The sequence below is a fragment of the Corythoichthys intestinalis genome, chromosome 4 (assembly GCF_030265065.1).
Source record: "Corythoichthys intestinalis isolate RoL2023-P3 chromosome 4, ASM3026506v1, whole genome shotgun sequence".
Classification (NCBI taxonomy): Eukaryota; Metazoa; Chordata; class Actinopteri; order Syngnathiformes; family Syngnathidae; genus Corythoichthys; species Corythoichthys intestinalis.
Window position 1 is genome coordinate 170,471 of NC_080398.1, and position 14,124 is coordinate 184,594.

At 37.6% G+C, this 14,124-nt stretch overlaps 1 protein-coding gene across 6 annotated transcripts in view; it reads right to left on the reverse strand.

Annotated features, from left to right (window-relative positions):
- Positions 1-13,387, reverse strand: part of LOC130915068 (myelin-associated glycoprotein-like) — a 59,213-nt gene extending 45,826 nt beyond the window's left edge. For 4 of the 6 annotated variants that reach the window (XM_057834771.1, XM_057834772.1, XM_057834770.1 and 1 more), the window contains exon 1: positions 13,328-13,387. The gene's annotated coding sequence lies outside the window, so the exon portion shown is untranslated. The remainder of the gene's footprint in view (positions 1-13,327) is intronic. The other 2 variants (XM_057834775.1, XM_057834773.1) reach the window with 1 other exon arrangement.
- Positions 13,388-14,124: the final 737 nt, after the last annotated feature.

The window sequence follows — 14,124 nt, forward strand, 5'->3', positions numbered from 1 at the left end:
ATTTCTGCATCGCGACCCTTGTTATATTACCATGCTTCACCCATAAAATCCCCCCAAAATCCGGCTGTGGCAATTCACAGCTGTGTCTCGACACTCAGTGATACATGCTACATGGATAATAACTCTTTAAAATCATGGCGTCATTAATTATGCTCTCGCGTGCCCTCACATTCATTTAAGGTTTTGCTGTTTAAATTTCTTTTTTTGTTTTTTTGTTTTAATGCCCTCCTGTTCAAAAATTTTCAAAGATTTTAAGCTTTCCAATGATGTATCACACATGCATATAGGACAATTTTGAAATTTGGCCAAATTTGGTCCCGGAGCGAAGCTTCAAGTCACCTATGAGACATCTAGACCCCTAAGGTCGTCTGGAACCGGTCTTCTGCATGTTCCAAGAACAAGAACAAAGCAGGGTGAGGCAGCATTTAGTTATTACGCTCCTCACCTCTGGAACAAGTTACCTGAACGTCTGAAGTATGCTCAAACTGTTAGCTCTTTTAAATCAGGGCAAAAAACGCTTTTGTTTAACACTGCATATCCATAACTGGCTATATATTTCAATCTACCTGCTTTCTATTCCTCTTGTGCTTATCTCTATTGCTGATTTCAATTATTATTAGTAGTAGTAGTTTTTGTTTTATTTTTATTTCTGTTTTATTTTTATTCTATTTGTGATTAAATGCGATCTTTTGTCTTGGTTTTTACGTTGTATTGATTTAAATGTAATTTTTATGATCTTCATGTGATGTAAAGCACTTTGAATTGCCTTGAGTTGAATTGTGTTATATAAATAAATTTGCCTTGCCTTTCCGCCGAATATTTTCAATCCAAAAAATTCACTTCAGTCAAAACAAATTTGAATGCAGAAATTAAATTGAGACTCAAAAAAAAGCGTTTGAAAACTATTTTTTGAAAACTTATTTTTGATTTTTGAATTAATTATTTTTGATTGAAGTGAGGTTTCTTTTTGATCGAAACAACTTTTTTGATTGAAGTAATGTTGTTTTGCGTTTGGGCCGCATTTTGGCAAGCACATCTGTGTCTTTATTATTCTATCAAAAAATAAGTTGCTTCAAACAAAAAAACGTTTTTTTCCAAAAGAAAAATCACTTCATTAATAAAAAAAATATTTAAAAAATTCAATGATAGAAAAAAAAGTTTTTGAATGTGAACAAATATTTGAGACTCAAAAATTTGCATTTGAACACTTAATTTTTCATTGAAAATGTTTTCTTTGATTAAAGCAATACTTTTTGTGTTTGGGCCATATAATGAGTAGGACATTTGTGTCTAAATTATTCAATCCCCCAAAAATATTTTCAATCAAAGAAAAAAATCATTTGCAAAAATAAAATTGCCTTCCTCTAAAAATAATGTTTTAGGGAAAAATATTATTTTTATTTAAATTTTTATTTGTTTTGACTGAAGTGCAAAAAATTTTCAACTCACTTTTTTTAGGTGCAAAAAGTTTTGAACGCTTTTTTTCCCAAAACATTTTTCACCATCAAAAACTTTTCTATGAGTGATTTTTTTTTTTTTTTTTTTTTTTTTGATTGATTTGATTGAAGTGATTATTCGTTTGAAAATATTTGGGGGGGTTTGAAGCAACTTAATTATTGATTGAATAATAAAGACACAAATGTCTTTGCAAAAGAACGCAAACGCAAAAGAACATTACTTCAATCAAAAAAGTTGTTTCAATTAAAAAAATAATAATTCAAATATAAATAATAAAATAATTCAAAGAAAAATAGTTTTGGATGCTTTTTTTGGAGTCAAATTTAGTTTTGGATTCAAACACATTTTGGGGGGGATTGTAGTGACTTTTTTTGGGGGGGGGGTTGAAAACAAACATTTTGATTGAAGAAACTTTTTTTTTTAAGCGACTTTTTTTTGGATTGAATAATATAGACAAATCAAACTCCGTACCATTTTACAGTAAAATCATATCGTTATATTGTATTGTCTCATTTTGGTCATTTACAAAGTAATTTTGATGGTTCTATTGCTCAGAAAGGAACAGTATTGTTCCACAATCTTTGCAGAAGATAAAGAATATATGAGAACTCTTTTATCATCTGGCTATAAGTGTTGCTATGTGTTTAACCACTGAATGCATGAAGTATGATTCATATTTAAATCCTTCCAGACAGTGTTGTTTATGGCAGCCCTTTTAATTTTTGTCTTAGTCCTAGTCTTTTGGAGGAAAATACTTATTACCGAAAATTTCAAACTATAAGCCGCATTTTTTTTGTTCATTTTGAATCCTGCGGCTTATAGTCCAGTGCGGTTTATTTGTTGATTTATTTGGGTTAATAGCTAACACTTTATTTGACAGCATCGTCATAAGATTGCCATAAGACCGTCATAATTATGACACAACACTATCATGGGCATTAATGAATGCTTATGACAGATGTCATTCAGTGTTTCCCACAAATGAACGAGACTGTGGCGGCCCGCCACAGTCTCGTTTGCCCCCCCCCCCCCCCCGGCGGAAAAAAAAAAAAAAGATAATAATCAGATGCGTCAGTCAGCCGATTACACAGCTGTAGCCCACTCCACTCTGAGTAGCTTTTTAGAGTAGTATTTTTTTTTATTTATTTATTTAAGCGACGCAAGGGGAACGAGTAGGAAGAATGGGAGAACGAGCGAGATAGCGAGAGATAGCGGTCGCATGTCTTAGCAGCACGCTGTTATTTTTTTGTTATTGTTTTTCTGTATTATTGTTACCACAATCAAGTGGGTAAGCAAATACAGACTTCTCTCCTTCTTCCCCATATCCGGGGCATTACAATAGTTTGGATCGGACTTTTTGGCGAAAGTGAGCGGTGGACGGCCGTCTTGGACGGAAAGCAAACTTTGATTGAACTTCACGGAGAGGCGGGGCCCAAAATAAAGCCTTGCTCTATTTTCAGAGCGTTGGTCACAGTAAAATATTTATTAGTTCAAGCAGAGTAAAATGATATATATTCACGGTACAAGAACGTCGTTTCCGTGTCCATCGATTGGTAAGAAAAGGCTGTTTGTACGAGTGACGTGTGGGCGCTCCCGTCAGGGGGGACATTTCGCGTGGCCGCCACAGTCTCGTTCATTTGTGGGAAACACTGACTACGACGGCAGTCTGAAACCCGCGGCTCTCGGGCCGCATGCGGCTCTTTAGCGCTGCTTTTTTTTTTTTTTTTTTAATGGAAAAAGATGGGGGAGGGAAATTTTCTTTTTTGTTTTAATAGCACTTCTAGGAGGACAAACATGACACAAACATTCTTTCAATTCATTAATATTGTAATGAAGTTAAACTTGTGGTGGCATCGTACAACAGAGTAGTCACGTGGTGCGCTATAGGATCCACTGCAGGGAAAATAAACATTTAATCATGAAGGCTAATTATATATTTCTAGCCAACTTAGTCATTTTTATAGTAGGCTAATATAGCTAGTATTGATAATTATAAGGCTTGTACAAGGCTTTGAATTTTTTGCTGCTCCAGACATACTGTATCAGTTTTTTTGTTTTTTTTTTGGGGGGGGGGGGGTGTCAAATATGGCTCTTTCAACAGTTTGGGTTGCCAACCCTGAGTCACTACGAGATGTAAGTCGTACTATTGCTACGAGAAAAAAAGTCACATTATTACATAGGGTAACGTAGCTGTAATCAGCTACGCATTTTACATATATGTACCGTAGCTGAGAGCTAGCTAATGAAATATTGCAAATATATCTTTGTTATGGTTCTTCTTGGGGGAAAAAAATAATGGAGAAAAAAAAAAAAATTTCGCCGTGGCACGACATGGTGAGGCTGTCCGACTCCGATGCAGCCCACCACCACAGTTTCAAAAAATCCTATGGGAAACACTGGTCAGAGACCCTCCCACCACAGTCTCCTAAAATCCTGTGGGAAACACTGTCATTAAGTGTCATCTGGCAAATTATGCCACTAACTTCATTTATGTCCAGCTTGGATCTTTTACATCCATTCAAAAGTGAAATAATTTGACACAAAATGACATCTGTCATAAGCATTCATTAATGCTCATGGCAGTGTCATGTCATAATTACTATGGTCTGTCAAATGTGTTTCCAAAATACCAGAACTAGGAATTAATGAAAGAACTAGAACAGTAACTGAAGATAAAATTGGCGCACAACATTTTTGATTTTGATTTTTGATTGTTATTTACATGTGTAGCACTGCATTGTATGCTAGGAGGCATGTCAATGACAACAATAGTGTTGACAGCTGTGGTTGACTGTCTCCCCCAAGGGAGCAGTGATGACAAAATGAAGCTTCTTGAACCAATGAAATGTTGCAGCCAATTGGTTCAAAGCTTCATTGTGGTTCATTTGGTCTTATGACGGTCTTATGATGCCGCTGTCAAATAAAGTGTTACCGGTTAATATCTTTTGGTGTAAATATCCCATAATACAGTGGGGACAGCTGCGGCTTATAGTCCAGTGCGGCTTATCAATGAACAAATGCCGTTTTCGTGTCAAATTTGATGGGTGGCGGTTTATAGTCAGGTGTGCCGTATAGTCCTAAAATGACAGTAGTCTTAGTCATAGTTTAGTCTTTTTAAAATGTTTTCATCTTTGTCTAGTTTTAGTCGACACTTACTCACATTAATCTGTAAAATTAAAATTTTAAAGTTTTAGTCCAAAAATAAATGTTTCCATCAATTTCGAATGAAAATATTGTAGCGTCTAAAAGGACAACTACAACTTTGCGTTGATAATACACACTCAGCATGAACATTACATTACATTAACAGTACATTACAGTACAGTACAGTACATTATTTTCAGTTAAACCTACCTAGAAGCCACAAACTGTATGAAAAAAATAATTTAAAAAAGTTTTCCGAGCATTTAAAATCCTCTAGACTTACTGACCAGAAAAGCCAAGTGGTTCCGCTTTACACTGGCCAGTGTTATAAGAAGACGCTCGCCATTCTGAAGCTAATGCTAATACTGAAACGAATGCAAATGCTATGCTAACACTAGGATTACAAGCGTCTGATGATCATTCAGCACAGACCTTTAAAGGCTAAAGCAACTTTGCATATTCTTGCTTGCCAAGATAAGAAAATAAATCTTACCATGTTTCCAAACAAGCAAGATGGAGCGCAGCGTATCCTGAATCACATCCTAAACTCAGTGAGGAGAGTGAGGGAGAGGCACAGCACATCTCACATGAGTGACACGACCCAAACACTGCTACGATGCAAGCTGACGTACGCCCAGAGGCGTAGCAAGGGTCCCGGGGGGCTCCAGGCAACAAGTAAGGGGGACAGTTGGACTTGGAGCAAAAGCATATTTAATAAAAGTATAATAACGCCTCGGTCTCATAGAGCACTTTTTAGGACACTCAAAGTGCCCGGCTTCTATTACATTAGGACATAAAACTACAGTAACATAGCACACTCATTGCTGTCTAGCTTCTTTCTCCTCTTCTGCTTTTTTCTTTCTTTTGTCGTTTCCAGAAAGATAACTTTTCATTTTGGGTATACGCCAATAAAAAAAAAAGGCAAATCAAATCAAAGCCAAATCTCACTCTCACTCTGAGTCACGTTGGGGGGGGGGGGGGGGGTAGTGTAGAGCCAGTGAAGGGACGTGAACTCAGACACAAGGCTTTTACTGGTAAAGCTACGTGTGCTAAATCTGTTGGCCCTCTGGGGGCCCCTGCTAGCTTGGAGGCTCTAGGCAATTGCCTGGTTTGCCTAATGGGACGCGACACCTCTGCGTATGCCACGTACAATGTGAAAATGTCAAGCATTGTGAACATATGACAGAAACAATGTCGCATTTTCCTCTTCCTTTTAAGCTCGTCTGATATCAAATCGATACCGATATATGCCGTCATTGACTTAAAGCAACACTTTATAACTTTTCAGTTTTGGTTGATTTTAGCGACACTGGTGGACAAACATCTGAGGCATACTAGACTAGACATCAAGACTCAAACCAAAGTAGTTGCACATAATGCAAATGATCAAACTGAGGGACGGCTAGCTTTACTTTGTTGTTCCTTGCGGAGGTTGGCCTGACCGCAGTAGTTTTGCAGGTTAGCAAGTTCACACATGTTAATGTTATGCTAACGCTGATGCAGGTTGGATTTCCAGTAGCAAAATTAGTGGAGTTTCCCCCACCTCCACACCTTTGATGTCTTTTCACATTACTTAGAGTAGCTGCTGCTAGCCGGAATAAAAACCTCTTATATCCCACATAGACATCATAATGATATTGACGGGACACGGGTATGGGGCCGATTAATAATAGGGCGTATCTCCGTCAAAGCTGACCGAGTGGAAACACAGACAAAGAGCCTTTTAAGTTGAAAATCTTGTGAATAAATGCTTAAATCCCTGAATTCTTTATAGATATAGATGTAAAACAGTCTCTATTCTGGTTAAAAGCAAAAAAAAACAAAAACGGGGAGTTAGCATTTATTTTACGTTAATATGTCGAATGTGCTGCTAGCCACTGTGCTCCGCCTTAGCACAACAGAGATTTTTACGTTGAAATTTTTGGGCTTAAATGCTTAAATCCCTGAATTCTATATAGGTGTGGACGTAAAACAGTCTAAATTCTTGGTTAAAAGCAAAAAAAAAAAAAAACTGGCAGTTAGCATTTATTTTACGTAAATATGTCAAATGTACTGCTAGTCTTTAAGCCACCGCGGCTCCGCCTTATCACAACAAAGAGCTTTTTATGTTGATTTTTTGGGGGGAATAAATGCTTAAATCCCTGAATTCTTAATATAGACGTAAAATAGTCTCGATTCTTGGTTAAAAGCAAAAAAAAAAAAAAAAAAAAAAACGGGCAGTTAGCATTTATTTTACGTAAATATGTCGAATGTGCTGCTAGTCTTTAAGCCACTGTGGCGTTGCCTTATCACCACAAAGAGCTTTTTACGTTGAAATTTTTGGGAATAAATGCTTAAATCCTTGTATTCTTTATAGATGTGGACGTAAAACAGTCTCAATTTTTGGAGGAAAAAAAATGGCCAATTAGCATATTTATTTTACGTAAATATTGCGAATTATGACGCCAATGCCATAGCGGTTAATTTCTCCCATTTATTTTTTTCACAATATTTCAAAATGCATGCATGGTACGAAAAATAAAATAATTACCTTGAATCCTCGAACAAATCACTCCTGATACGATCCATCCTGTTTGTATGCGGTACAGCTTTCGTACTTTTTCAACCTAAATTCGGTGATGGAGAATAACTGCGACGGACTGAAGCGGAGTGTAGGACGGCCCCCTACTTGAAGGCGTGGCGCAGTGTCTGATGAATGTTACCCGTCAATATCATTATTCAAAATTAGTTGAGTTTCCCCCACCGCCACAACATTGACGTCTTTTTACATTACTTAGAGTAGCTGCTGATGGCTGAAAAAAAGTAATATCCCTTCTCTTCGAAGGGGGCGGAGGAGGTGGAATGTTGTCGACATGAATCTGTCGGGGCTGTGTGAGTGTGTGTCTGTGTGGCGGGAGGGGGTTGAGTCATCAGCCAATCAAACGTACGTTTGAGGGGGACAGAAAACGGACCGGCACATTCAGCAAATGAAAAGGGACAAATTAAGTCCGAACATATTGCAAATAATACACTTAATAATGGTAGGGTCTATTCTATCCCTACAACATATGGGAAGACAATATGTGTGCAGCTGGGTGTCGAAGCATCAGTTTTCCCACCATGGGAAGATCATTTCAAAACAAATCTGAAATTGACTTAACATGATGCTTAAGCACTATGTTAATGTTAAAACTGTGTTTAATGTGACAGAGAATTGCAATTCTATCTATCTAAAGAGTAAACACCAACAGCATCAGAGTTTCATTTGGCAGAAGCGCAGAGAACGAGGACCGCGTTGCCAGCGGGCAGATGGCGATCCACGGGCATCCGCGGCCGTTTGGGAGCGCCGCCTTTTTTCCGCTCGGAACCGAAGGGGGGGCCACCGAAACGGACTCGCTTTGACACGCGCGGGTAAATACAAACAAAATTGGGGCCAAGCTAGCAGACGTAAAGGGAACATGAGGGAAGAACTGAAAACAGAAAGTGGAGCCACTTAACAAGAAAAAAATGTATAAATAATAGGGTTGTTCCGATCATGTTTTTTTACTCCCAATCTGATCCCGATCGTTTTAGTTTGAGTATCTGCCGATCCCGATATTTCCCGATCCGATTGCTTTTTTTTTGCTCCCGATTCAATTCCAATCATTCCCGATAATTTTTCCCGATCATATACATTTTGGCAATGCATTAAGAAAAAAATGAATAAAACTCGGACGAATATATACAGTACATTCAACATACAGTAAATTTGTACTGTATTTGTTTGTTGTGACAATAAATGATCAAGATGGCATTTACATTATTAACATTCTTTCTGTGAGAGGGATCCACGGATAGAAAGACTTGTGACTTAGTATATTGTGACTAAATATTGCCATCTAGTGTATTTGTTGAGCTTTCAGTAAATGATACTGCAGCCATTCAACCCAAATGCATGATGGGAAGTGGAACAATGACTGTGCGTAGTGCTACCAATTGATATATCTTCTCTGCGTTGAGAAATCACATAAGGTGTTAAGAAAAAGATCAATTGCTACCTTGCTTCCCCACATTGCTTCCCATATTTCTTTTTTTTTTTTTTTTTTTTTTTTTTTTTAAACCTGTCCTGTTCAGCTGTTTGACACAGAGAATGGAAGTCTAAGTGCCCGGATTCTGAACAGTTTTAATGTTTCACATTGAGAGTCTGACATACTCCCATTGTGATCATTCAAAATACCTTTTTATTATGACAAAGCAGCGAACAGGAAGGGATTATGGGGGGACAGAAGAAAAGAAATACAAGAGAAGAAGGGAAAGAAACACATACACAAACAACAACAAGAAATACATTGAACATCTAAACAAGTTACTAATATGCTGGTGCTATCGTCAGCGAGATGTATTTCCGGTTTACACCATGTGGGGGCCTATTGGCCAGTGAAAGGGGAGGATGGGGGTGTCTATAAGCCTATAAGCTAAGTGATTGAAAGGGGTAGAGTGTACACAAATCAGTTCTGTGATCTAGAACCCAGTAATCGTGTGAATCTCTAATGAGTGTAAGCCCGTTGGCGACCAACCCTATGCCGCCGCATAGAAGTGGAACTATGACTGTGCGTAGTGCTACCAATTGATATATCTTCTCTGCGTTGGGAAATAACATAAGGTGTTAAGAAAAAGATCAATTGCTACCTTGCTTCCCCACATTGCTTCCCATGATATTTCTAATCATAGGGAGAGGGATTGTAAGGCTTTAGCCAATTAAAAAAAAGTTCTAAAGGCTGCAAAAAATTCACTCTACTCATTTTACGCTGCCTTTTATCTCTCTATGTACGGAAAACGGCGCCATTACAGATTGAGTGCGACAATGCGCGAGTGGGTCGTGCAGCGCATGCATTAATATTAATATTTTAACGTGATACATCTTTTAAAAATTTAATTACCGCCGTTATCGGGATAAAGTTGATAACTCTACCTTAAGCCTAAACTAAAGACTCTGGATGAGTGTGACATATTATGTCTGTAACGTTAAATACAATTAGAAAACGATTTAATTAAAATATATATATATATTTTTTTTTATTAAATTTGTTAGGATCATGGAAGCTTCCACTTGGGGAAAATATATACATACAGTATATCCTGTATATACATAATATAACAAAAATATACAGTACTGTGCAAAAGTTTTAGGCAGGTGTCCTTCCTAAAACTTTTGCACAGTACTGTGTATACATATATATATATACATATATATATATATATATATATATATATATATATATATATATATATATACACATATATATATATATACATATATATATATATATTTTTTTTTTTAAAAAGGCATGGTCGATAATTTTTTGCCGATTCCGGTACTTTGAAAATGACGTGATCGGACCCGATCGATCGGGATGCCGATCGATTGGGACATCTCTAATAAATAACAAAATCCAATTGAATCTCAAGAATTATGACTTAATCATTGCGACCCCTTTCTTGTGTATGACACGTCCACGAGAGGGCAGTTCAAAACAGTCATGAATAATATTACTTTGGCATTCTTCACAGATGGTAAAAAACATGTACCTGTTTGTCTTTCTGTGTAGATACACCCAGGGCCGGCCCAGGCCATTTGGGGGCCCTAAGCAAAATAATGCCAAGGGGCCCATAATTTTCGTCACATTGTACTGTGAAACCCATACATGCAATCCAACCCATACGTCCATATTTTGTATATTAATCAGATTTTTCGTTTCCCTGCTCTAGAAGGATAAATTCTCTTCCTCATATTCGTGCATCTATTTTCCATGCAAGTTTGAGTTCCATTGCTGATTTCAATGATTATTATTTGTAGTAGTTTTTGCTTTATTTTTTGTTTTATTTTCATTTATTTATTTTTATTCTGTGATTAAATGTGATCTTTTGTCTTGGTTTTTACGTTGTGTTGATTTAAATGTGATTTTTATGGTCTTCGTGTGATGTAAAGCACTTTGAATTGCCTTGTGTTGAATTGTGCTATATAAATAAATTTGCCTTGCCTTGCCTTGCCTTTGAGCACCAATCATTGCAAAGCAGGTTCAACGTCACTCCCCGGGTTGCCAGATTGTAATGACAAGAAAATGGATGTTTGCACCGATAAACGGCAATGCGCGACACATTATTCACGATGCTCTATTAACAACGTATAAAATGAGGTTGCCAGATTGGGGGCTCTTAGTGGTCAGGGGCCCTAAGCAGCTGCATAGTTTGCGTATAGGCTGGGCCGGCCTTGCTTTAGTCTTGGCCATAGTGGAGTTGTGAGTGTGACTGACTGAGGTTGCGGACAGGTGTCTTTTATACCGATAATTAGTTAAAACAGGTGCCATTAATACAGGTAACAAGTGTAGCCTAGAGCCTAGCCCGTTAGACCTCGTTAGAAGAAGTTAGACCTCTTTGACAGCCAGAAATCTTGCTTGTTAGTAGGTGACCAAATACTTATTTTCCACTGTAATTTGGAAATAAATTCTTTAAAAATCACACTCATGGTTGAGGTTTACCCATGTTGACAATTCCAGGGCTCTGTAATATTTTCAAGTAGGAGAACTTGCACAATTGGTGGTTGACTAAATAGTTATTTGCCCCACCGTATGTTTCCTTTGAAAATGAATGGGAAATTTGGACGTACATGGTTGTCAATGGCATCTCATTAGAAAGGAATGGGACAGTTTTTGGGGAATTTTGGGGGAACCGCAAGTTTTTGGCAAAATCTGCGTACAACTATTGTGCCCTTTACTGTCCTGAAATTTTTGATTTTTGTAAATTTGGTCAAAAATTGAAGGACTAGATTTTTTTTATTTAAACCGCATTTTTTTGGCAAACGGAAAATTTTGGGGGGGTCATTCGAAGAATTCCCTACGCCGGGCAAAAATTCCAGTCACTTCGATATTTGAATGGTGATGGTTGGTCGAACAGTTTGGGCTGTGCGGCGCCCTGAAGAAACGCCATTTTTAAAAAAAATAGAAATTTTACTATCTGGGCCTTTACCTTGCAAAGCTCCATCTAATTAAGGTTTTGTGATGGTGGCAGTTTGACCCAGGAACTAATTCGAGTTATTGCAAACAACTTAAAACTATGTAGTACCAACAATGTAAATAAATTTACTAGTGTTTAAACTAGGGCTGTCAAAATTATCGCGTTAACGCGCGGTAATTAATTTTTTTAATTAATCACGTTAAAATATTTGACGCAATTAACGCACATGTCCCGCTCAGACAGTATTCTGCCTTTTGGTAAGTTTCACAGCAAGGTTTTTTTTGCTGTCTAACAGCAAACTCTTGTGGTCGCTTTGCGACATGGTTTATTGCTTTCTTGCCAGTTCAGTATGGCTGCACGACGTCTCGAGCTGACGCCTACGTTGTAATGTTGTGCTTATATGATCCTTGGACAAGATTTGTCCGTAAGTATGGTTGTTGTAAAGAATGTACATATTATGTTAGTAAGCGAAATGTTATATTTTTTGTATGAGACGCTTTTTGTTTATGTTTAGTGAACCTGTATAGCGTGCTAAGCTAACGTTGTTGCTAATGCAATGCTTGTGTACTTTTTTTTTTGTAGTTTCACTATTGTCTAAAGAGGACAGTGGTTTGAGGCCATTTTATTTATAAATCAGATGAAAAAGGAAGAAGTCTGATTGTTAAGGCGTCGTTCACTAGCTGTCTAGCTTTGGAAAAAGTAGACGCTTCGGAGTGAGAACAGCATAGACAGATTTAAATGACAGTAGAGTGAAATGCCCACTACGGTCCTTATGTTGAATGTATATATCCATCTTGTGTCTTATCTTTCCATTCCAACAAATTATTTTACAGAATATATATATAATTTACAGAAAAATATGGCATATTTTATAGATGGTTTGAATTGCGATTAATTGCGATTAATTACGATTAATTTTTAAGCTGTAATTAACTCGATGAAAAATTTTAATCGTTTGACAGCCCTAGTTTAAACGTTTTTGTCAACGATGTTGAGTGATGGGTGTAAAAATAAAATATGTCATTCAATTCTCGTATCGATTCAGAATCCGTCCTTACACGATCGATCCTTACACGTGTGTTTTAGGCGGAAATAAACAATTCAGTGGCTGCACTTCTACTCCCGTCCAATAGTTGGCAGCGCGCAGCCACACTACCTTGCAGTCTGCTGACGCAACAACAGCTCATGCTGATGACAGATCCGGTGAGTTATTGACAAAATTTGCTGGATGACACTTAATGAAATCTGTCATAAGCATTCATTAATGCCGATGACAGTGTCATGTCATAATTATGACAGTCTTATGACCACGCTGTCAAGTAAAGTGTTACCTATTAACTCAAATAAATCAACAATTAAGCCGCACTTGACTATAAGCCACAGGATTTAAAATGAGGGGGAAAAGTTGCAGTTTATAGTCTGAAAATTACAGTACTGTCATCAACGAAAATGTAAATGTTTAACAACAGAAATATACAAATTGACTTTGTCCTTTGTTCAAATAGTTCAAATTAAAATATCTTGACATTGTAAATTTGTAATTTCCAGATATTGTATATAAAAAAATGAAAGGGCGCCACTAATAGTGAGTAGGACTGTACTCCTACTAGCGTCACTACTTGTTAACATGCAAAAAAATAATAAAAAATATGCACAGAAACCTCACTGTGTGCTGCTATACAATAACAAGCCCTACATTACTACACCAAATAAAAGCGTTCACATCATCAATACACAAATGATAGCTCAATACCTGTGTAGGCCAGTCACGAGCTGCCTTCCCGTCACCCCGACGTGCGCCGAAGCCAGTCGCCACTCTCTGTACCAAGCCCCAATGCCGGCCCGCCACGGCCCCCCCGCCCACCGACGCCATCCGCACCCCCGCTAGCGAGTCCCCTCGTAACAATTCCCTCGTTTAGTGTGGGGGCATTGTTCGGACCGAGCCACAAAGGGCTAACTGTTCCCTTCTGTGGCCATTGCTTCTTCTGCTTGATACCTCTGCCAAGGAATTTTGTTTTTAGTTTAGCTACCTGATTGATTTGTGAGGGATTTAGTGGAGGATTTTTGAGTGATCATGTTTCAGTGCCGTAGACGGCGATAGATGTCCAATCCATTTGAACTGGGAGTTTGGCAGCGAATTAACGTTCATTCATTCGTCAGAGGTGGGTCGTAACGCGTTACATTTACTCCATTACATTTACTTGAGTAACTTTTTGCGAAAGATGTCAATTTTAGGAGTAGTTTTACTAAGCCATACTTTTTACTTTTACTTGAGTAGAGTTGTAAAGAAGAAACGCTACTCTTACTCCGCTACTTTGGGCTACACTAGTCGTTACATTTTTCCTTTTTATTCTACATATTAGATTTTAAATTATCGCGTTAACAGGCGGCAATTATTTTTTTAAATTAATCACGTTAAAATATTTGACACAATTAACGCACATGTCCCGCTCAGATTTAAATGTCAGTAGAGTGAAATGCCCACTTGTTCATTGTGTTTTATGTAGTTTTGCCGCCCTCTGCTGGCGCTTGGGTGAGACTGATTTTATA